A 23,549-nucleotide genomic window follows, 5' to 3' on the forward strand; every position below is an offset into this window, starting at 1 on the left:
TTGGTCACTATCTTCCTCCTCCTGTGCACTGAAACCACTGAAGTCATCTCCTTCGGTGTCGGAGTTGAATAGCCTCAGAATTGCTTCATCCGATGTTGGATCGTTTTCATTGTCGCTCTCGTCACTTTCATCCGGAGGCAAATACCCCGCTGAGCTCATGTTGCCCCTTCAACACGCAGCAGTCCAGCCTTTCGAAACCCGTTGATAGTGGATTTTTTGACAATGCTCCACGCTGTCAGGACCCACTGGCAGACTTGACCATAAGTTGCTCTTCGCCTGCGGCCCGTTTTAGTGAAGGATTTCTCCCCACTTGTCATCCAATCCTCCCACTGAACACGGAGCTCCACCTTAAATGCACGATTTACACTGATGTCAAGTGGCTGCAAATACTTTGGACCATCTGCTTTTCTTCCCTCTGAAAGCTTTTGTTGTCTTTTTGCACTGAGTCAGTTCCTCACGCTGCTGTTTCCAACGTCTTATCATCGACTCATTAAGGCCAAGCTCCCATGCAGCAGCTCCATTTCCTTTTCCAACAGCCAAATCGATTGCCTTCAACTTCAAAGCTGCATCATATGCATTTCTCCGTGTTTTTGCCATGATGAGGGTGACAAAATCACTACCGTAATCAGAATGATGGGAGGTTTGAGCGCGCTCGATTTAAGTCACATTATGTGACGGTGCTCAGTTTTTTGGCGGCATGAATCTTGTGAAAGCGGGAAAAATCCATAAATTAGCCGCGTCATTGTATAAACCGCGAGGTTCAAAGCGTGGGAATAAAGTAGCGGCTTATAGTCCGGAAATTACGGTAGTTATTTTCTAACATCTTCTCAAAGTTCCTCTCATAAGCCTGTGAGCACCTCGCACAATTCTTTCTTTATCAGCTCACAAAATGAGGGTTCTTTTGCTGCTGCTGCGGCGATCTTATTTGCGCTAGCATAAGCCATCTCGGGTTCATCGACGATTATATCTTCTGCTGTCTTGTTACGGGCTGTTGTTGTAGCTCTGAGACCTTTTCCTATTTTCCCCTTTTGCATAAGTTATTATAATGCTCAGAGTAAATACTTGAATTTAGGGGGGGGGAAATAACCAACCGATGTGCAGTACGAAAAATAGGCAGCCATTTCCTAAGTTGCATCACCGGAAGCCGGGTAAGAATACTTTCTGAAAGCACTGTATGGAAATGGTCAGCTAGCTAGGCTAAAGAGTCCCAAGGGTCAGTAACTGGGAGCCATAAACCAAAGGGAGTTGTGTGTCGTTGCATTAAGAGAAGCTCTAGAGGCAATCTGTTGTTTTCAGAAAGAGAGAGACACTGACCAGGTCAGTTACGAGAGAGAGCAATACAGACAAAGAGATGAGAGCAATACAGACAAAGAGATGAGAGTATGTGGTAAATCTGAACGTCCTTGAGTTTTCCCATTTACTTTGAAATTCAATGTCAGCCATGACACAACAAACAGTCAACAACAGACAGATGGTCTTTTCTCGAGTTTGCATCCAAAATTGCAACCTATTCCCTATATAGGCCACTACTTTTGACCAGAGAACTGGGCGCGGTTTCCCAAAAGCATCATAAGGCTAAATTAATCCATAAGGGTGTCACGACATGGTGCTCAATGACAGAAATCACATTTAGATTATGGTAATTCATCTTAACAGAACACACATCTCCTGTAATGAAGCAGCCAATAAAATGTCATTTTCAATCATTTGCCAAAAAATGCAATTAGCTGGAAAACAACATTCTAATCAACACACCTGATGCGAACGAAATATGACAGATATGAAAATCTCTGTTAGAAACTTAGAAAGAGGGTGAATCTATAGATGCAACAACGACAATGGGTTGCGAATATGACTAGGATTGGGTCTTTGGATTCTGGACAACGAAAGAAAGTTTCATGAAAACCAGTAGAACAGGAGAGAAATGGAAAATGACGAAGTCGTTCATAGGCAGCGCTAGTGGCAAAAGGCATAGCTGAATATTGAGGTGCAGTTGTTAGTGAAAAGCATCTAAAACAAGTGTGAAGATAATGTGTTTTGTGTAGAATTTAATATGTTGAGACAAGAAAAAGAGGGGTGTGTAGCCTAATAGTTCTTCACAGTTGGCCAATTTAAAAAAATATTTCCAACAATCTCCCCCTCGATAATCACAAAGCCATCTGATGATCCCATATATCCAGTGGAAATGTCATGAAATACCTTTCCCTTGTGCAAAATCAGTTGTCTGTCCTGAGGTCACTGCAGGTAAATCTGAGGGCCCGGAATAGACTATAGTTGATACATTGTTGCAAGTTCACTAGCTACAGTGTAGTGCTGGATCCAGTTGATTGTATCAAATCAATGTTGCACTTCACAAGAAATTGCTCATGTCAAGACAGATAGAAGAGGGAGGGAAACAGGCTAGGTACATTTACATTACATTTAAGTCATTTAGCAGACGCTCTTATCCAGAGGTAAAGAGAATAATGTGATTCAAATATACCGATGAATGAACTGGAATTTTCAAACAGTTTATATTTGTCGGCCTTATGTTTTTACTTGGTTGACAAATGAAAGTGAGAGGCCAATGGCTGCATGGGCCATATCGGAGTTAGTTCCATACGCTCATTTAGGTAATGTAGTAGCCAATAGTCACTGTGCATCAATGTGTCCACATGGCAGAGGCTGCTGCTCTCGCATTAGTTTAATTTAAACTTTTATATTTGTATCATTCTAAATTAAGATTTTTATGATTAACCTCTTGACAATGATTTTGAGAAACGAAAACATTATTGAAATGAAACTTTTACACGACAATGCATAGATGAAAATCATAACTGGCATGCAGATCGGTATAAATGGTAGGATAAATTGGACGCTTCTCGAAAGTTGAAACTCACGCGTAGCCTATGAAGTCTTCATAAAATATAATAACATGCCTCATAATATTAAGTACAACATTCAGGTTTCAAACAACTAAGTATGATTTCAAAATGCATACTGCCTCCAAATCACATTGTAAAGTAGTGGGTGACACACTGATAGCCTGTTAACCATTGTTTTTTCTTCCAGTCAATTTGGCAACAATGCTATTTATCGGCTTTTCTTTTTGGGCCAAAAGACAGCAATTACCGGCTAACGAAAATCCTGTTTGAGACCCAGCCCCTGCTATGTTTTGAGCAGCCTTCTCTAGTTAAGATACAGACATGAATGAGCCTGCCGGACTGTGGTTGTAGGAATGGAATCCATTGTTTATATGGGGATCTGATGCTGCCAACGATAATGTCTGTATTCTCTAAAATCCATTGTAAAATATAGGAGGTCCTTATATCTGGGTTCTGCTAAAAATTTAGAGAATACCACAGATTCTGCGAGAATAACAGATTCTGCGAGCGTCCCAATTGGTATCCTATTAAGACCCCTTGACTTTAACATTTTGTTAAATTAGAGCCTTATTCTAAAATGGATTAAATTGTTTGTTACACCCCCTTCCCCCCAAATCATCTCCAATCAATTGAGTTTATCACAGGTGGGCTCCAAGTTGTAGAAACAGCTCATGGATGATCAATGGAAACAGGATGCACTGGAGCTCAATTTCGTGTCTCATAGCAAAGGGTCTGAATGCTTATGTAAATAAAGTATTTGTTTTTTTATTTACATTTTAAACCCTGTTTTAGCTTTGTCATTATGGATTATTATGTATAAATGCATAATTTAATCAATTTTAGAATAAGGCCTGTAACCTAACAAAATGTTGAGAGAGTCAAGAGGTCTTAATACTTTCCGAAGGCACTGTACATAGTGCACTACTTTTAACCAAAGCTCTCTGGGCCTTCGTCAAAAGTAGTGCACTATATAGTGAATAGGGTCAAAAGTAGTACACTTTTTAGTGAATAGGGTGCCATTTTCCTTGATTCTTTATCATCTGACAGTCAGATTCCTGGTTCTGTGAGTTGTTGTTAAACTCAAGGTCAGCCTGTGATGAATGACAGTCAACAAGACAAGAAAGATAGTGAGTGTATCACTGCCCTGGGAACATGACTCCACCACAACATCATAACACACGCACACTCACAGTAAGAGTCTTATCCAGGTTTACTGGCATCTAGAATTCCCAGTCAGTAAAGATCGCCACACCTCCAGTTAATTACCACTGAGGTATGATAGGATCTCTCAGAGAAAGCAAATTTGACAACCTAATCAGTGTATAGAAATGATCTGCAGAGTTAACTTAACTATTGCTACATCCTTATAACCAATCTACACAATATTTCTCAAATATTAGTCTCTTTCAAATCAAACATCTATCCTATCCCCTTTTGTCTCATAATTTTTAAAAAATGGAGGCCTTATGCAACATTCTTTCCTAGATGTGGTAAAAAGGAGCACATAATTCGGTTTTCGTACACAGTGCTGTTTCATTAGGCTACGGCTCCATACATTTGCATAGTGAGACCGTACTGGAGTAGAAATGAGAAACAGATCAAAGAGATAACAAGAGGGTCAGCCAAGGGAGGGAGGGAGGAAGGAAGAAGTGAGAGGCAGAGAGAGAGCAAGAGAGCTCATGGTTTCTTAGAAACCGAGCAAACTGATCCAGCCATCTCTCCCTCCATCCAATCTAACGCCTTGCTTTATTTCCAGTTCAGCTCACAATCCATCCATCCATCCATCCATCCATGTGCTGTCCTCTCCCATCAGAGGCAGGCTTTGATAAGACCTGTGCTGTGAGCGGCAGGCTAGGAGGGAGAGAGCGAGCGCAACAGACAGGAGAGGAGTGCTGTGACTCACATGCCACGTCTATGCTGCATGGACAGGGAGCAGGCAGGGAGGGAGAGACGTGTGCGCTCACACACACGGCAGTGCTACAGTGTAGAGTGATGTAGTGCTCTCCGTGGGCTATCTGGCGGATCTATTATGGCATGTGGTATATGTTCCTGGCATGGTAAACACCAATAAATAAATCAGCCATTCTGAGTGATCACCTTCAACCAATGGTGAATCATTTCTATCGTAATGGGAGTAGTCTCTTCCAGGATGAAAATGCCTCCATCCATAGGGCACGAGTGGCCACTGAATGGTTTGAGGAGCGTGAAAACGATGTAAGCCATATGCCATGGCCGTCTCAGTCGCCAGTTCTAAACCCAATTGAACAATTATGGGAGATTTTGGAGCGGAGCCTGAGACTGCGTTTTCCACAATCATCAACTAAACACCAAATTTGAATTGTATTTATTAAAGGATGGCCATTAGCTGCTGCCGAGGCAGCTCTTCCTGGGGTCCAGCAACATTAAGGCAGTTATATACAATAAAAAAAAACATATTACAACACTTTACACAATACATTGTGATCCCTCAGGCCACTACTCTACTATCACATATCTACAATACAAAATCCATGTGTACGTGAGTAGAGTGCATGTCTTATCATGTGTACGTGAGTAGAGTGCATGTCTTCTTATCATGTGTAGTAGAGTGCATGTCTTATGTGTACATGAGTAGAGTGCATGTCTTATCATGTAGAGTGCATGTCTTATCATGTGTACGTGAGTAGAGTGCATGTCTTATCATGTGTACGTGAGTAGAGTGCATGTCTTATCATGTGTACGTGAGTAGAGTGCATGTCTTATCATGTGTACGTGTCTCTTCACAGTCCCCGCTGTTCAATAAGGTGTATTTTTATCGGTTTTAAAAATCTGATTCTACTGCTTGCATCAGTTACCTAATGTGGAATAGAGTTCCATGTAGCCATGGCTCGATGTAGTAATGTGCGCTTCCCATAGTCTGTTCTTGACTTGGGGATTGTGAAGAGACCTTTGGTGGCATGTCTTGCAAACAAGTAGTGACGAAGTCATTATCTCCTCCACTTTGAGCCATGTGAGATTTACATGCATATCATCTCTGTACATTTAGGGGCCAGCCGTGCTGCTCTGTTCTATTTCACTGGGTGTTGTCAAATCGTGCCAAAGGGATCATTAAGAAGTTAACATACCATAAATACCATAGTATATAGACAAACAAAAGCAGGCTAGATAGTTTGGTGACACGGGGTTTGGATTTTGTTTTAGGGGCCTTTGTGCCTCACATGAAAAGGAGGTGAAACACTGACAGGAGCTATACAGTAGCAGAAGGCTTCTCGTAGACAGTGTCTTCGCATTAGAGGAGTGAATTTTTACACCGGCTGTTGACTCCGAGCAAGCCATCAGGATCACGGTTGGATTTCCAACTGATCCGTGCACACGAGTGTGCAAGCATTCCTGAGCATCAGAAGTCCACATCATAATATTTTTATGCGGAGAACGACGAGAGCATGACGAGAATAAGGTGGATCCATAAAACGCAGCAGTAGGTGAGCAGTGACCCATCCTGTGAAACCAGTAGTAGAGGAAACACAGTGAGTCCACAGCTGGAGCTAACCTGTGTGTACACCAGCATGCTCCAGCTGCTGGAGATGACCTGTATAACAGAGAGAAATATAATCAACACATCCAACACCATCCGGACACACTCACACCACACTCTAATGCACACACAACAAGAGACAAAAAACACATCTGCACCCATCCAAGCTATACTTGGATAAATTCCAAACACTAAAATGTTCATCTGACTGGTTCATAGTAACAGGGAACTAAATACCAAAACTCAAAAAGTCTACATACTGTACAAGCTTTTTCACAGACAGCTGGAAAGAGGTAAACCAAATCAATAACTATCGGTTAGCGAACTTGTTCAAATATCTGTGGGGAGGGATGGTATGTGGTGGTGGGATACTAAATAGACAGGAACATCTGATTAACACTCAACTCATTAGGACCTAAGTCTTCTTGAGTACAGCTGGAATGTTAGGGGACAAAGTGAATACTATCACTTAAGATTATTTACTATCACTTAACAGTTTAAAAACTCTGTTGAGCTGGCTGAACCATAACAATGTCAAACCTACTTGAGGGGGCTTCGTTGCCCTCAAATCAGGCTCAGTCCTTTGGTCTCAGTGTAGATTACAGAAGAGTACTTACTTACTGAAGAGTACAAACAATGATCTCAAAAACTGATCAGAGTACAGCCGTGGCTAAAAGTTTGAGAATGAAAATTAATGTGTGTCAAAGTCTGCTGCCTCAGTTTGTATGATGGCAATTTGCTTATATTCCAGAATGTTTTGAAGAGTGATCAGATGAATTGCAATTAATTGCAAAGTCCCTCTTTGCCATGCAAATAAACTGAATCTCAAAAACATTTCCACTGCATTTTAACCCTGCCACAAAAGGACCATCTGACATGTCAGTGATTCTCTCGTTAACACAGGTGTGAGTGTTGACGAGGATACGGCTGGAGATCACTCTGTCATGCTGATTGAGTTTGAATAAAAGACTGGAAGCATCAAAAGGAGGGTGGTGCTTGGAATCATTGTTCTTCCTCTGTCAACCATGGATACCTGCAAGGGAACACGTGCCGTCGTCATTGCTTTGCACAAAAAGGGCTTCACAGGCAAGGATATTGCTGCCAGTAAGATTGCACCTAAATCAACCATTTATCGGATCATCAAGAACTTCAAGGAGAGCGGTTCAATTGTTGCGAAGGCGGCTTCAGGGCACCCAAGAAAGTCCAGCAAGTGCCAGGACCGTCTCCTAAAGTTGATTCAGCTGTGGGAATGGCAGCAGGCAGGTGTGAGTGCATCTGCATGCACAGTGAGGCAAAGACTTTGAGGATGGCCTGGTGTCAAGAAGGGCAGCAAAAAAGACACTTCTCTCCAGGAAAAACATCAGGGACAGACTGATATTCTGCTAAATGTACAGGGGTAAAGTCATTTTCTCTGAAGAATCCCCCTTCTGATTGTTTGGGGCATCCAGAAAAAAAGCTTGTCCGGAGAAGACAAGGTGAGCGCTACCATCATTCCTGTGTCATGCCAACAGAAAAGCATCCTGAGACCATTCATGTGTGGGGTTGCTTCTCAGCCAAGGGAGTGGGTTCACTCACAATTTTGCCTAAGAATACAGCCATGAATAAAGAATGGTACCAACACACCCTCCGAGAGCAACTTCTCCCAACCATCCAGGAACAGTTTGGTCACGAACAATGCTGTTTCCAGCATGATGGAGCACCTTGCCATAAGGCAAAAGTGATAACTAAGTGGCTCGGGGAACAAAACATCGATATTTTGTGTCCATGGCCAGGAAACTCCCCAGACCTTAATCCCATTGAGAATTTGTGGTCAATCCTCAAGAGGCAGGTGGACAAACAAAAACCCACAAATTCTGATAAACTCCAAGTATTGATTATGCAAGAATGGGCTGCGATCAGTCAGGATCAAATCCAATGTATTTATATAGCCCTTCGTACATCAGCTGATATCTCAAAGTGCTGTACAGAAACCCAGCCACAAACCCCAAACAGCAAGCAATGCAGGTGTAGAAGCACAGTGGCTAGGAAAAACTCCCTAGAAAGGCCAAAACCTAGGAAGAAACCTAGAGAGGAACCAGGCTGTGGGGTGGCCAGTCCTCTTCTGGCTGTACCGGGTGGAGATTATAACAGAACATGGCCAAGATGTTCAAATGTTCATAAATGACCAGCATGGTCAAATAATAATAATCACAGGCAGAACAGTTGAAACTGGAGCAGCAGCATGGCCAGGTGGACTGGGGACAGCAAGGAGTCATCATGTCAGGTAGTCCTGACATGTGGCCCAGAAGTTAATTGACAGCGTGCCAGGGCGGATTGCAGAGGTCTTGAAGAAGAAGGGTCAACACTGCAAATATTGACTCTTTGCATCAACTTCATGTAATTGTCAATAAAAGCCTTTGACACTTATGAAATGCTTGTAATTATACTTCAGTATTCCATAGTAACATCTGACAAAAATATCTAAAGAAACTGAAGCAGCAAACTTTGTGGAAATGAATGTGTAATTCTCAAAACTTTTGGCCATGACTGTACAACAGAGGAATATAAACGCAGTGAGCCCATTTCCTTACAGTTCTGCCATTCCCTTAAGCCAGTGCTTCTGTGGTATAATATTAATAACTGTCACAAGACAAGAGGTTCATTGTGTATTCAGTGGTTGCATCACATATTTATACAACAAATGACTGGATTAGCATCACCTCATCTCAAACTCTGTGTGTGTGTGTGTGTGTGTGTGTGTGTGTGTGTGTGTGTGTGTGTGTGTGTGTGTGTGTGTGTGTGTGTGTGTGTGTGTGTGTGTGTGTGTGTGTGTGTGTGTGTGTGTGTGTGTGTGTGTGTGTGTGTGTGTTACTTTAGAGTACAACACCTTCATTTACACTTACCTGCTGTTTCAATTAACACTGTAATACTGCAGGGAGCCATTAAAACACATGGATACATAAATCTTAAATGGAACATCGAATCAATTCAACCTTAAGCTACATGAGGACATGTCGAGCCTAGGAGAGATTTACTAACAGATTAAAGGATTATAAATTGGATGTTTAAGGTATTAAAACTGCCAACCCAGCGAGGTAAAAAAGACAGTGAAGTTTGAGTCAAAGTTTGACAGGCGGCGACTGGAGGCTTTTTAGACAGGACTTCTGGTGGGGGAAACCATTAAGATGAACAAATAGTAAGAGAGGAATACATCAATAGAACAACAATTTACATACCTCAGCAAGAACGAAAGAGAGAGAGAAAGATGCCAGGCAAGGTTTTCTACTCATAAATTGCCATAGTTGGAGGTGAGAGGGTGCCAAACTTCAGAGTAATTTATGTGCACCCAGGCACGTGGTGAATCTGAATGAACCATGCTCCCTTGGAACGATCTCCTTTCAGTCTGCAACCTAATCTGGGCCCATATGTATCAAGCATCTCTGAATGTGAGTGCTGATTTGAGAACAGTTTAGCATTTTAGGTCATAACGAATCAGATTATTATGGACAGGCGGGACTTGATCCTAGATTAACACTCCTACTCAGAAAGTGCAGACCTTGATCTCCTGACTGGCGCGGCGGTCTAAGAAACTGTATCTCAGTGCTAGAGGCATCACTACAGACCCTGGTTCGATTCAAGGCTGTATCACAACCGGGCCGTGATTGGGAGTCCCATAGGGCGGCGCACAATTGGCACAGCGCCGTTAGGGTTTGCCCGAAGTAGGCCGTCATTGTAAATAAGAATTTGTTCTTAACTGACTTGCCTAGTTAAATAAATAAAAATCTCTAGATTATTAATCTCTAGATTTAAAACAAAATATACTGCCCTTTAACGTAATTCCTCTTCATCAATGAGGCTTATACTGGGATAAATGTGAGGGGAAAAACCAAAGCTGGAAAGAATTCACTTCTAAATACTATTAACTTTGTGTCATTTTCATTTAAAGACCCCTTAGGGGTTTAGAAATGTTTATTTGGGCAAATCGAGAATCGAGCAGGGGCTTGCTATGACCATTTAAACAGTATTTTCCCCTGTGTGTGTGTGTGTGTGTGTGTGTGTGTGTGTGTGTGTGTGTGTGTGTGTGTGTGTGTGTGTGTGTGTGTGTGTGTGTGTGTGTGTGTGTGTGTGTGTGTGTGTGTTATGACCATTAAAATGGTATTTTCCCTGTGTGTTCAATGTCTTTGTCATACTGTTCTTCAGGGGTCTATAAAAAGGGATGATATTCTACTGACACATCACTTCTGGACTGCTAGTCAAGGCTTTCCAGGCTGGACACTGGTCCTGGTGTGAAGAAGAGTTAGTAAAAACAAACACACACATAGTAGATTTAGGAATAGGTTATATGACTACATTGTTGTGTAGATTTATGGAGGCATCAAGTGACACCACATCAATTGTGACAACGTATTGTACTCTGTTAGATGAATGCATACTGTAAGACTACAACTTAATCAAATCATGCAATTAGCTCAATCCTAAACCCCATACCAAATCTCCATAAGGCAGAAAATGTAGATACCACTGATATGTAAAGGAGGAATTAAGAATCGGTTGGCATCTTTGAGGAACTCAGTACAAGGCAAGGCCCATATCAATACAAGGGATAGTCTACACTGGCCTTCATATCCAATGATACGCCATAAATATTTCCAATACAGTCACATCTGTCTACCACAGTCCTGACACCCATAATCCCTGGCAGCCAGACTCAGAGGGAGCCCGTATCTTCGGTGTCTTTATATCAATAGGACATGATGAAACGGGCATTCCTGCTGCTGTGCCATCACAACAAACACACACACTTCTCTTCTGGTTAATGGAACATGGATGAGGGGCTGCACTGCCCTCTGTGAAGAGGTCTCTGAGATCATCATAGAGAGATGGCATTCCCGAGATGGCATAGCAGTTCAGACGTCTTTTGTCCTCGTCTTGTCGTATATATATATATATATATATATATATATTATATATACAGGACACAACTTTTTTTCACATACATTTTTTTTATTTTCCATCAACTCATCTTCAAAACACTCTCCTGCAACCCGCCTCACCAATTTATATTTATAAATAAGTATTATTTACCTCAAATCTGCAATCCTCCAAGAAGCTAGCCAGAAACTCCAAGAAGCTAGCCAGAAGCTAGCCAGGAGCTAGCTAGAAGCTAATCAGAAGCTAGTTCAGAAGCTAGTTAGCTTCTTTACTGGCAAATCGTTAGTATTCAGCTAACCACGGTTTGTGGTCATCAGCTATCCTTTAGCTTGAAAATCTATCGCCAGTTTTGTACGGCGCAGCGCGGCTCGGAACGGAACATACCGGACCAATTTTTCTCTCCATGTCCTTGGATTTCAACTGCTCTCTGGACATTCATTCCCAGATCTCACAGCTAGCCAGCTGCTATCCGTGTGTCTATCTGCTCTCGTCGATTCCGGAGCAAACATCAATTACTCCGGAGCTAGCCAGCTCCGTAAATCACTCCTGAGCTCCGTCAATCACTCCTGGGCTGCAGTCACCTATCCGGACCCGTTTTACTGCCTACGCGGAGCCCCACCGGGCCTTCACAACTGGACTGCCGACGTTGTCTACCCGAAGGAGATCCGGCTGGCTCCTCAGTCTCCACGTTACCTGAACGCCCATCTGCGGCCTGCTAACCATTAGCTGTCTTACCGGCAGCTCTCAGAATAGACAATCGGACAATTTATTTATTTTTATTATTATTATTATGTTTATTCTTGGGCCTCTATAACTATATCTATTGTTTTTATTTTATTTTTGTTGTTGTGTGATTTGGACTAATTCCCTCTACCACACGGAACCCCACTAATCTACTGACGGAACGCAAGAGGTGGCTAACAACAGACCCCCTTCCTATGCTAGCTTGCTACCGATGTCCTGGCTAGCTGTCTAAATCGCCTTGACCCCGAAACCAACCACTCCACTCTCTGGACTCTTTTGATCACTCGACTAAGGATGCCTCTCCTTAATGTCAATATGTCTTGTCCATTGCTGTTCTGGTTAGTGTTTATTGGCTTATTTCACTGTAGCCTCTAGTCCTGCTCACTATACCTTATCCAATTTATTAGTTCCACCACCCACACATGCAATGACATCTCCTGGTTTCAATGATGTTTCTAGAGACAATATCTCTCTTTATCACTCAATACCTAGGTTTACCTCCACTGTATTCACATCCTACCATACCTTTGTCTGTCCATTATACCTTGATGCTATTTTATCGCCCCCAGAAACCTCCTTTTACTCTCTGTTCCAGACGTTATAGATGACCAATTCTTATTGCTTTTAGCCGTACCCTTATTCTTCTCCTCCTATGTTCCTCTGGCGATGTAGAGGTGAATCCAGGCCCTGCAATGCCTAGCTCCACTCCTATTCCCCAAGCGCTCTCTTTTGATGACTTCTGTAACCGTAATAGCCTTGGTTTCATGCATGTTAACATTAGAAGCCTCCTCCCTAAGTTTGTTCTATTCACTGCTTTAGCACACTCTGCCAACCCGGATGTTCTAGCTGTGTCTGAATCCTGGCTTAGGAAGACCACCAAAAATTCTGAAATTTTAATTCCAAATTACAACATTTTCAGACAAAATAGAACTGCCAAAGGGGGCGGTGTTGCAATCTACTGCAAAGATAGCCTGCAGAGTTCTGTCCTACTATCCAGGTCTGTACCCAAACAATTTGAACTTCTACTTCTAAAAATCCACCTCTCTAAAAACAAGTCTCTCACCGTTGCCGCCTGCTATAGACCACCCTCTGCCCCCAGCTGTGCTCTGGACACCATATGTGAACTGATTGCCCCCCATCTATCTTCAGAGCTCGTGCTGCTAGGCGACCTAAACTGGAACATGCTTAACACCCCAGCCATCCTACAATCTAAACTTGATCCCCTCAATCTCACACAAATTATCAATGAACCTACCAGGTACCCCCCAAAGCCTTAAACACGGGCACCCTCATAGATATCATCCTAACCAACTTCCCCTCTAAATACACCTCTGCTGTCTTCAACCAAGATCTTAGCGATCACTGCCTCATTGCCTGCATCCGTAATGGGTCAGCGGTCAAACGACCTCCACTCATCACTGTAAAACGCTCCCTGAAACACTTCAGCGAGCAGGCCTTTCTAATCGACCTGGCCGGGGTATCCTGGAAGGATATTTATCTCATCCCGTCAGTAGAGGATGCCTGGATATTTTTTTTAAATGCCTTCCTAACCATCTTAAATAAACATGCCCCATTCAAGAAATTTAGAACCAGGAACAGATATAGCCCTTGGTTCTCCCCAGACTTGACTGCCCTTAACCAACACAAAAACATCCTATGGCGTTCTGCATTAGCATCGAACAGCCCTCGTGATATGCAGCTATTCAGGGAAGCTAGAAACCGTTATACACAGGCAGTTAGAAAAGCCAAGGCTAGCTTTTTCAAGCAGAAATTTGCTTCCTGCAACACTAACTCAAAAAGGTTCTGGGACACTGTAAAGTCCATGGAGAATAAGAACACCTCCTCCCAGCTGCCCACTGCACTGAAGATAGGAAACACTGTCACCACTGATAAATTCACCATAATTGAGAATTTCAATAAGCATTTTTCTACGGCTGGCGATGCTTTCCACCTGGCCACTCCTACCCCGGTCAACAGCACTGCACCCTCAACAGCAACTCGTCCAAGCCTTCCCCATTTCTCCTTCTCCCAAATCCATTCTGCTGATGTTCTGAAAGAGCTGAAAAATCTGGACCCCTACAAATCAGCCGGGCTAGACAATCTGGACCCTTTCTTTCTAAAATTATCTGCCGAAATTGTTGCCACCCCCATTACTAGCCTGTTCAACCTCTCGTGTCGTCTGAGATTCCCAAAGATTGGAAAGCAGCTGCGGTCATCCCCCTCTTCAAAGGGGGGGACACTCTTGACCCAAACTGCTACAGACCTATATCTATCCTACCATGCCTTTCTAAGGTCTTCGAAAGCTAAGTCAACAAACAGATTACCGACCATTTCGAATCTAACCATACCTTCTCTGCTATGCAATCTGGTTTCAGAGCTGGTCATGGGTGCACCTCAGCCACGCTCAAGGTCCTAAACGATATCTTAACCGCCATCGATAAGAAACATTACTGTGCAGCCGTATTCATTGATCTGGCCAAGGCTTTCGATTCTGTCAACCACCACATCCTCATCGGCAGACTCGACAGCCTTGGTTTCTCAAATGATTGCCTCGCCTGGTTCACCAACTACTTCTCTGATAGAGTTCATTGTGTCAAATCGGAGGGTCTGCTGTCCGGACCTCTGGCAGTCTATGGGGGTGCCACAGGGTTCAATTATTGGACCAACTCTTCTCTGTATACATCAATGAGGTCGCTCTTGCTGCTGGTGAGTCCCTGATCCACCTCTACACAGACGACACCATTCTGTATACTTCCAGCCCTTCTTTGGACACTGTGTTAACAACCCTCCAGGCAAGATTCAATGCCATACAACTCTCCTTCCGTGGCCTCCAATTGCTCTTAAATACAAGTAAAACTAAATCCATGCTCTTCAACCGATCGCTACCTGCACCTACCCGCCTGTCCAACATCACTACTCTGGACGGCTCCGACTTAGAATACGTGGACAACTACAAATACTTAGGTGTCTGGTTAGACTGTAAACTCTCCTTCCAGACCCATATAAAACATCTCCAATCCAAAGTTAAATCTAGAATTGGCTTCCTATTTCGCAACAAAGCATCCTTCACTCATGCTGCCAAACATACCCTTGTAAAACTGACCATCCTACCAATCCTCGACTTTGGCGATGTCATTTACAAAATAGCCTCCAATACCCTACTCAACAAATTGGATGCAGTCTATCACAGTGCAATCTGTTTTGTCACCAAAGCCCCATATACTACCCACCATTGCGACCTGTACACTCTCGTTGGCTGGCCCTCGCTTCATACTCATCGCCAAACCCACTGGCTCCATGTCATCTACAAGACCCTGCTAGGTAAAGTCCCCCCTTATCTCAGCTCGCTGGTCACCATAGCATCTCCCACCTGTAGCACACACTCCAGCAGGTATATCTCTCTGGTCACCCCCAAAACCAATTCTTTCTTTGGCCGCCTCTCCTTCCAGTTCTCTGCTGCCAGTGACTGGAACGAACTGCAAAAATCTCTGAAACTGGAAACACTTATCTCCCTCACTAGCTTTAAGCACCAACTGTCAGAGCATCTTACAGATTACTGCACCTGTACATAGCCCACCTATAATTTAGCGCAAGCAACTACCTCTTTCCCAACTGTATTTAATTTATTTATTTATTTTGCTCCTTTGCACCCCATTATTTTTGTCTACTTTGCACATTCTTCCATTGCAAAACTACCATTCCAGTGTTTTACTTGCTATATTGTATTTACTTTGCCACCATGGCCTTTTTTGCCTTTACCTCCCTTCTCACCTCATTTGCTCACATTGTATATAGACTTGTTTATACTGTATTATTGACTGTATGTTTGTTTTACTCCATGTGTAACTCTGTGTCGTATCTGTCGAACTGCTTTGCTTTATCTTGGCCAGGTCGCAATTGTAAATGAGAACTTGTTCTCAACTTGCCTACCTGGTTAAATAAAGGTGAAATATCGATATCATAACTGCCATCGATAAAAGACAGTACTGTGCAGCCGTCTTCATCGACCTCGCCAAGGCTTTCAACTCTGTCAATCACCATATTCTTATCGGCAGACTCAGTAGCCTCGGTTTTTCGGATGACTGCCTTGCCTGGTTCACCAATTACTTTGCAGACAGAGTTCAGTGTGTCAAATCGGAGGGCATGCTGTCCGGTCCTCTGGCAGTCTCTATGGGGGTGCCACAGGGTTCAATTCTCAGGCCGACTCTTTTCTCTGTGTATATCAATGATGTTGCTCTTGCTGCAGGCGATTCCCTGATCCACCTCTACGCAGACGACACCATTCTATATACTTTCGGCCCGTCATTGGACACTGTGCTATCTAACCTCCAAACGAGCTTAAATGCCATACAGCACTCCTTCCGTGGCCTCCAACTGCTCTTAAACGCAAGTAAAACCAAATGCATGCTTTTCAACCGATCGCTGCCTGCACCCGCATGCCCGACTAGCATCACCACCCTGGATGGTTCCGACCTTGAATATGTGGACATCTATAAGTACCTAGGTACAAATTGCAAAAAAAAATAATAATAATAATAAATTAAAAAATAAATTAAAAAAATAAAAAATAAAAAAATATTTAAAAAAATCGCTGAAGTTGGAGACTTTTATCTCCCTCACCAACTTCAAACATCAGCTATCCAAGCAGCTAACCGATCGCTGCAGCTGTACATAGTCTATAGGAAAATAGCCCACCCATTTTCACCTACCTCATTCCCATACTGTTTTTATACTGTTTTTATTTATTTATTTTTCTGCTCTTTTGCACACCAATATCTCTACCTGTACATGACCATCTGATCATTTATCACTCGTGTTAATCTGCAAAATTGTATTATTCGCCTACCTCCTCATGCCTTTTGCACACATTGTATATAGACTGCCCATTTTTTTTCTACTGTGTTATTGACTTGTTCATTGTTTATTCCATGTGTAACTCTGTGTTGTCTGTTCACACTGCTATGCTTTATCTTGGCCAGGTCGCAGTTGCAAATGAGAACTTGTTCTCAACTAGCCTACCTGGTTAAATAAAGGTGAAATAAAAATAAAAAATAAAAATAAAATAAAATAAAAATAGCTGGGGCCATACTACTGTCACACACACACTCGCAGTCAGACGAAGCAGCTCCAAAAACATAGGATTGGTGTGTGTGTCATTTTTTCAAGATAATGATCCAATCTATAGGATGGAGAAAACATCTATAGGATACAATAAACATCTGTAGAATTAACATATAGAGAAAACATCTTGAGAAAACATCTATAGGATAGAGAATTCATCTATAGCGGGTATTCCCAAACTATCGGGGGTACGCCAAATAAATTGTCAATCACAATTCTCAATCAGTCCATTTAGTAAGGCACATAAGAGCTCTACTGATAGTACTGCTACTACCAGCAATACTATACCTGCACCTGTCGACGACAAGTTGTTCTGCTTCCAGGAGCACATCCAATGCTAGCATCAGTAATTCATAATAGATTTGTTGGTAGCCCAGCTAGCATGGGCACTGACAGTTGAGAATCTGATGCAGCCGAAGAGCTACTGCCCCCTTAACCGGGAAAGCACCGAACAACAGACAGAGACGTTGGACCATCGAAGAGGTGCAACTAGGCTGAGAACGACATTGATTTGGGGTTCACTTATATTGGGAGTAGTGCCTTTCCTCAGCCACAGTATGTTATATGTGCAAAAGTACTCTCACAACTTGATGAAACCTTCACTCTTGTGCAGACATTTAGAAACGAAATACGACAATTTGAACAATAAGCCACAGGAGTTTTTTGAGCGAGAATACAGACAACTTTCGAGTAGTAAGACGTGTATAAAAGCAACAGATACCATTAATTAGATGGGGCTAGAAGCATCTTATATGGTGAGTTACTGAGTGGCTGGGACAGGCAAGCCTCATACTATTGTGGAGGACTTAATTATTCCTGCTGACACGGATATGGCTGGGACAATGCTGGGGGAGAAGGCCAAGAAAACTATAGACAATGACTTCATCAAACAACACTGTTTCACGACGCATCAGTGACGTGGCAGGAGATGTTTTGAAACGATTACAACTTCGCATAGAAGCCAGTGAAATCTATGCGTTACAGCTGGATGAGTCAACAGACATGATGGGCCTGGCACAGCTCCTGGTACATGTCCATTACGTTTATGGGGGGTCAATTAAGGAAGACATCCTCTTCTGCAAACCACTGAAACCCAGAAGAGGAGAGGATCATTTTTAAAGTACTGGACAGCTTTGTGACATCAAATGGACATTGGTGGTCAAGATGTGTTGGTATCTATACTGATGGCGCAAAAGCCATGACAGGGAGACATAGTGGAGTGGTAATGCACGTGCAAGCAGTTGCACCCGACACCACTTGGGTACACTGGAATGCCTGACAGCTTGAAAGACGTTTTCAAACCAAATCACATTTTATTTGTCACATGCACCAAATACAACAAGTGTAGACCTTACAGAGAAATGCTTACTTACAAGCCCTAAACCAACAATGCAGTTTCAATACCAAAAAAAAGTTAGCAATAAGAAAAACTAATAATTAGGGGCAGCAGTACATAACAATAGTGGGGCTACATACAGGGGGTACCGGTTCCGAGTCAGTGTGTCGAATGTGCAGGTGCACCGGTGGAGGTAATTATGTACATGTAGGTAGGGTTATTAAAGTGGCCATGCATAGATAATAACAGAGAATAGCAACAGTGTGTGTGTGTGTGGGGGGGTGAAAATAGACTGGGTAGCCATTCGATTAGATGTTCAGGAGTCTTATGGCTCAGGGGTAGAAGCTGTTTAGAAGCCTCTTGGACCTAGACTTGGTGCTCCGGTACCGCTTGCCGTGCAGTAGCAGAGGGAACAGTCTATGACTAGGGTGGCTGGAGTCTTTGACAATTTGTAGGGCCTTCCTCTGACACCGCCTGGTATAGAGATCTTGGGTGGCAGGAAGCTTGGCCCTGGTGATGTACGGGGCCATACGCACTACCATCTGTAGTGCCTTGTGGTCGAAGTCTAAGCAGTTGCCGTACCAGGCAGTGATGCAACACATCAGGATGCTCTGAATGGTGCAGCTGTAAAACCTTTTGAGGATCTGAGGACCCATGCCAAATCTTCTTTTCAGTCTCCTGAGGGGGAACAGGTTTTGTTGTGCCCTCTTCACAACTGTCTTGGTGTGCTTGGACCCTTGGACCATGTTAGTTTGTTGGTGATGTGGACACCAAAGGAACTTGAAGCTCTCAACCTGCTCCATGGGGTAGGGTATGTACATACAGTCACTGTGGGGACGACGTCCTCGATGCACTTATTGATAAAGCCAGTGACTGGTGTACTCCTCAATGCCATCGGAAGAATCTCAGAACATGTTCCAGTCTGTGGTAGCAAAACAGTCCCTTAGTTTAGCATCTGCTTCATCTGACCACTTTTTTATAGACCGAGTCACTTGCTTCCTGGTTCAAATGTTTGCTTGTAAGCAGGAATCGGGAGGATAGAGTTATGGTCAGATTTGCCAAATGGACGGTGAGGGAGAGCTTTGTATGAGTCTCTGTGTGTGGAGTAAAGGTGGTCTAGAATTTCTCTCACCTCTGGTTGCACATTTAACATGTTGATAGAAATTCAGTAAAACTGATTGAAGTTTCCCTGCAGTAAAGTCACCGGCCACCAGGAGCGTCGCCTTTGGGTGGGCGTTTTGTTGTTTGCTTACGGCGGTATACAGCTCATTGAGTGCAGTTGACGTGCCAACTGCGCTCTGTGGCGGTACGTAGAAATCTACGAAAAATACAGAGGAAAACTCTCTAGGTAGATCATGAGATACTCTACCTCAAGCAAGCAAAACTTTGAGACTTCCTTCGATATCGTGCACCAGATGTTTACATAAATGCATAGGTCCCCGCCCCGTGTCTCCCCAGAGGCTGCTGTTCTGTCTTGTCGATAGACTGCATAACCCGCCAGCTGTATGTTCTTAATGTCGTCGTTCAGCTACGACTCAGTGAAACATAAGATATTACAGTTATTAATGTCCAGTTGGTAGGATATACGTGCTTTCAGTTCCTCCCAATTATTTCCCAGTGATTGAACGTTAGCTTGCAGAATGGAATGCAAGGGCAGATTAGCCACCGTCGCCTGATCCTCGCAAGGCACCCGGATCTTTTGCCTTGAAATCTCTGTTTACTTCTCCAGCGGGTCACGGGGATCGGGCCTGGTTGGGTGTCTGCAATATATCCCTTGCGTCAGACTCATTGAAGAAGAACTCCTCGTCCAATTTGAGGTGAGTAATCCCAGTTCTGATGTTCAGAAGCTCTTTTCGGTCATAAGAGACAGTAGCAGCAAAATTATGTACAAAACAAGTTACGAACATTTTGAAAAAAAACTAACAAAATAGCATGATTGGTTGAGAGCCGATAAGACGGCAGCCCTACCCTCCGGCGCCATTTAACTTTGTTAAAGCAAAGGCCCGGAACTCTCGTGTATTTTCTGCACTATGCAATGATATGGGCAGCAACCATGAAACACTTTTACAACATACAGAAGTGCGCTGGTTATCAAGGGGCAAAGTATTGACACGTTTTTTTATTTTATTGATAGACAAGCTTAAAGTTATTTACTGACCATCATTTTGACTTGTCTGACTGCTTGCATAATGACGAGTTTCTCACACGACTGGCCTATCTGGGTGATGTTTTTTCTCGCCTGAATGATCTGAATCTAGGATTACAGGGACTCTCCGCAACTATATTCAATGTGCTGGACAAAATTGAGGCTATGATTAAGAAGTTGGAGCTCTTCTCTGTCTGCATTAACAAGGACAACACACAGGTCTTTCCATCATTGTATGATTTTGTGTGAAAATGAACAAGCTTACAGACAATGTCAAATGTAAAATAGCGAAGCACCTGAGTGAGTCGGGTGCGCAATTATGCAGGTAGTTTCCCGACATGGATGACACAAACAACTGTATTCATTATCCCTTTCATGCCCTGCCTCCCGTCCACTTACCAATATCTGACTGAACAAGAGAGCCTCAAGGAAATTGCAACAAGTGGTTCTGTGAAAATGGAGTTTAATCAGAAGCCATTGCCAGATTTATGGATTGGGCTGCGCTCAGAGTATCCTGCCTTGGCAAATCGCGCTGTTAAGACACTGATGCCCTTTGCAACCACATACCTATCTGAGAGTGGATTCTCAGCCCTCACTAAATACAGGCACAGACTGTGTGGAGAATTATTTAAGACTGAGACTCTCTCCAATACAATCCAACATTGCAGAGTTATGAGCATCCTTTCAAGAACACCCTTCTCATTAACCTGTGGTGAGTTATTCACCATTTTCAATGAACAAATAAGGTTTTCTATGTAAGATGGTTAAATAAAGAGTGAAATTATTGATTATTATTATTTGTGCCCTCGTCCTTTAAGAGCTCTTTGTCACTTCCCACTCATTCTTATGTTTAATAAATGTATATCGTATAGTGTGTGGCAGCAAAAAAATACAGGACTAAAATGTTCGCGAACCACTGATCTATAGGATAGAAAAAACATCTAGAGAAAACATCTATAGGATAAATAAAACATCTATAGGATAAATAAAACATCTAGAGAGAAAACATCTATAGGGTAGAGAAAACATCTAGAGAAAACATCTGTAAGATAGAGAAAACATCTAGAGAAAACATCTAGAGAAAACATCTAGAGAAAACATCTAGAGAAAACATCTAGAGAAAACATCTAGAGAAAACATCTAGAGGATAGAGAAAGCATGTATAGGATAGAGAAGACATCTAGAGAAAACATGTATAGGATAGAGAAAACATCTAGAGAAGACATCTATAGGATAAATAAAACATCTAGAGAGAAAACATCTATAGGATAAATAAAACATCTAGAGAAAACGTCTATAGGATAAATAAAACATCTAGAGAAAACGTCTATAGGATAGAGAAAACGTCTATAGGATAAATAAAACATCTAGAGAGAAAACATCTAGAGAGAACATGTATAGGATAGAGAAAACATCTAGAGAAAACGTCTATAGGATAGAGAAAACATCTATAGGATAAATAAAACATCTAGAAAGAAAACATCTAGAGAGAAAACATCTATAGGATAAATAAAACATCTATAGGATAAATAAAACATCTATAGGATAAATAAAACATCTATAGGATAAATAAAACATCTAGAGAAAACATCTATAGGATAAATAAAACATCTATAGGATAAATAAAACATCTATAGGATAAATAAAACATCTAGAAAGAAAACATCTAGAGAGAAAACATCTAGAGAGAAAACATCTAGAGAGAAAACATCTGCAGGCAAACTGCTGCCACTGGATGCTTCTAGCCTGCAATTACTCCCAAAATGCCATTGATTGCAATGCAATGAATTGAATGTGGTTGAATTGATAGCGTGCCTCCCATATCTGGTCATTGCGTATATCCCTCATACAATAAAAGCAACTCAAATCTGAAGGAGGTGAAAAATGTTCAAAACCACGTGCAAGGGAAACATAGGAGGCAGGAGGAGATGAGCCTGTAGGTTAATTCAGGTTTACAGTGGCCAAAGCTGAACCAGGGAAGTTTGAGCTCTTTGATTAATAACTAAAAGAAAAATACGATTGTATGCCTAGTCATTCAATAATCTTCTTATTAATTTAAATAACACATCTAAACTGATCGAGGATATATTGTAACTTGCCCTGTATGCTACAGAACAATGTCTGGACAGAGCTATTTTGTAAACAAGTTATCCACTTGTGTTTCAACAACACACGACTTCATACACGACCTATGTCATGGTAAGTCCAGTGTTCAGGGTGGAATTGTAAACTGGAGGCGAACGAGCCAACTTCAAGAGCGGCTGGGTTGTTTTGAGCAAGCGTGTCAATCAACAGAACATCGCCCAGAACCACTGGCGGACACTCCTGCTGAAAAGTAGCCTACTGATACAATTTCCAGGGCGCGCAGACTAGGCTACTGTATATAACCTCAAATGTAACACTGGCAGTAACATTGGCAATAGTAGCGAGGTTTTTAATAGCGTGTAGCCTAAATCAGTAGAAGCAAAGAAAAAAACTCAAATGCATGCTTTCTGTGTAGGCTAAATCAAAGAACATTTTGAATGTTTACCAACCTGGCAAAGCGCGGGGACTTATCCTGTGCCAAAGAGCTGATGTTCGGAGTTTGTGTCACAGACAGTCAGTTCTGTGTTTTCAGTCCTTCTCCTGAGCGCTAAATTGTGCTGATGTTTTCACTTCCTCTTTCTTCGCCTTCTGTTGGTTGGCTCCGCTCTCCTCCGAGGCTCGAGCAGCGATGCGAGGGACGTCGACCAATTAAAACCCAACAAACAATTGAACAATTGAATGGGACGACAGGACACTCCCCGTTGATGTGTGGCAATTATTATGATAGCAAATGAATAATGTCATGCTTGAACCTCGGGATAAGCGTTTAATATTTCATAGCTATCGATTAATTAATAAATGATATATCAAAAACAGCACATGGGGGTG

General features: G+C 42.5%; 1 protein-coding gene across 2 annotated transcripts in view; it reads right to left on the bottom strand.

The window, feature by feature from the left end:
* Positions 1–23,321, bottom strand: part of LOC124043258 (engulfment and cell motility protein 1-like) — a 224,797-nt gene extending 201,476 nt beyond the window's left edge. The window contains exon 1 of one of the 2 annotated variants that reach the window (XM_046361639.1): positions 23,171–23,321. The gene's annotated coding sequence lies outside the window, so the exon portion shown is untranslated. The remainder of the gene's footprint in view (positions 1–23,170) is intronic. The other variant, XM_046361640.1, reaches the window with a different exon arrangement.
* Positions 23,322–23,549: the final 228 nt, after the last annotated feature.

This window comes from Oncorhynchus gorbuscha, linkage group LG09 (assembly GCF_021184085.1).
Source record: "Oncorhynchus gorbuscha isolate QuinsamMale2020 ecotype Even-year linkage group LG09, OgorEven_v1.0, whole genome shotgun sequence".
NCBI lineage: Eukaryota > Metazoa > Chordata > Actinopteri > Salmoniformes > Salmonidae > Oncorhynchus > Oncorhynchus gorbuscha.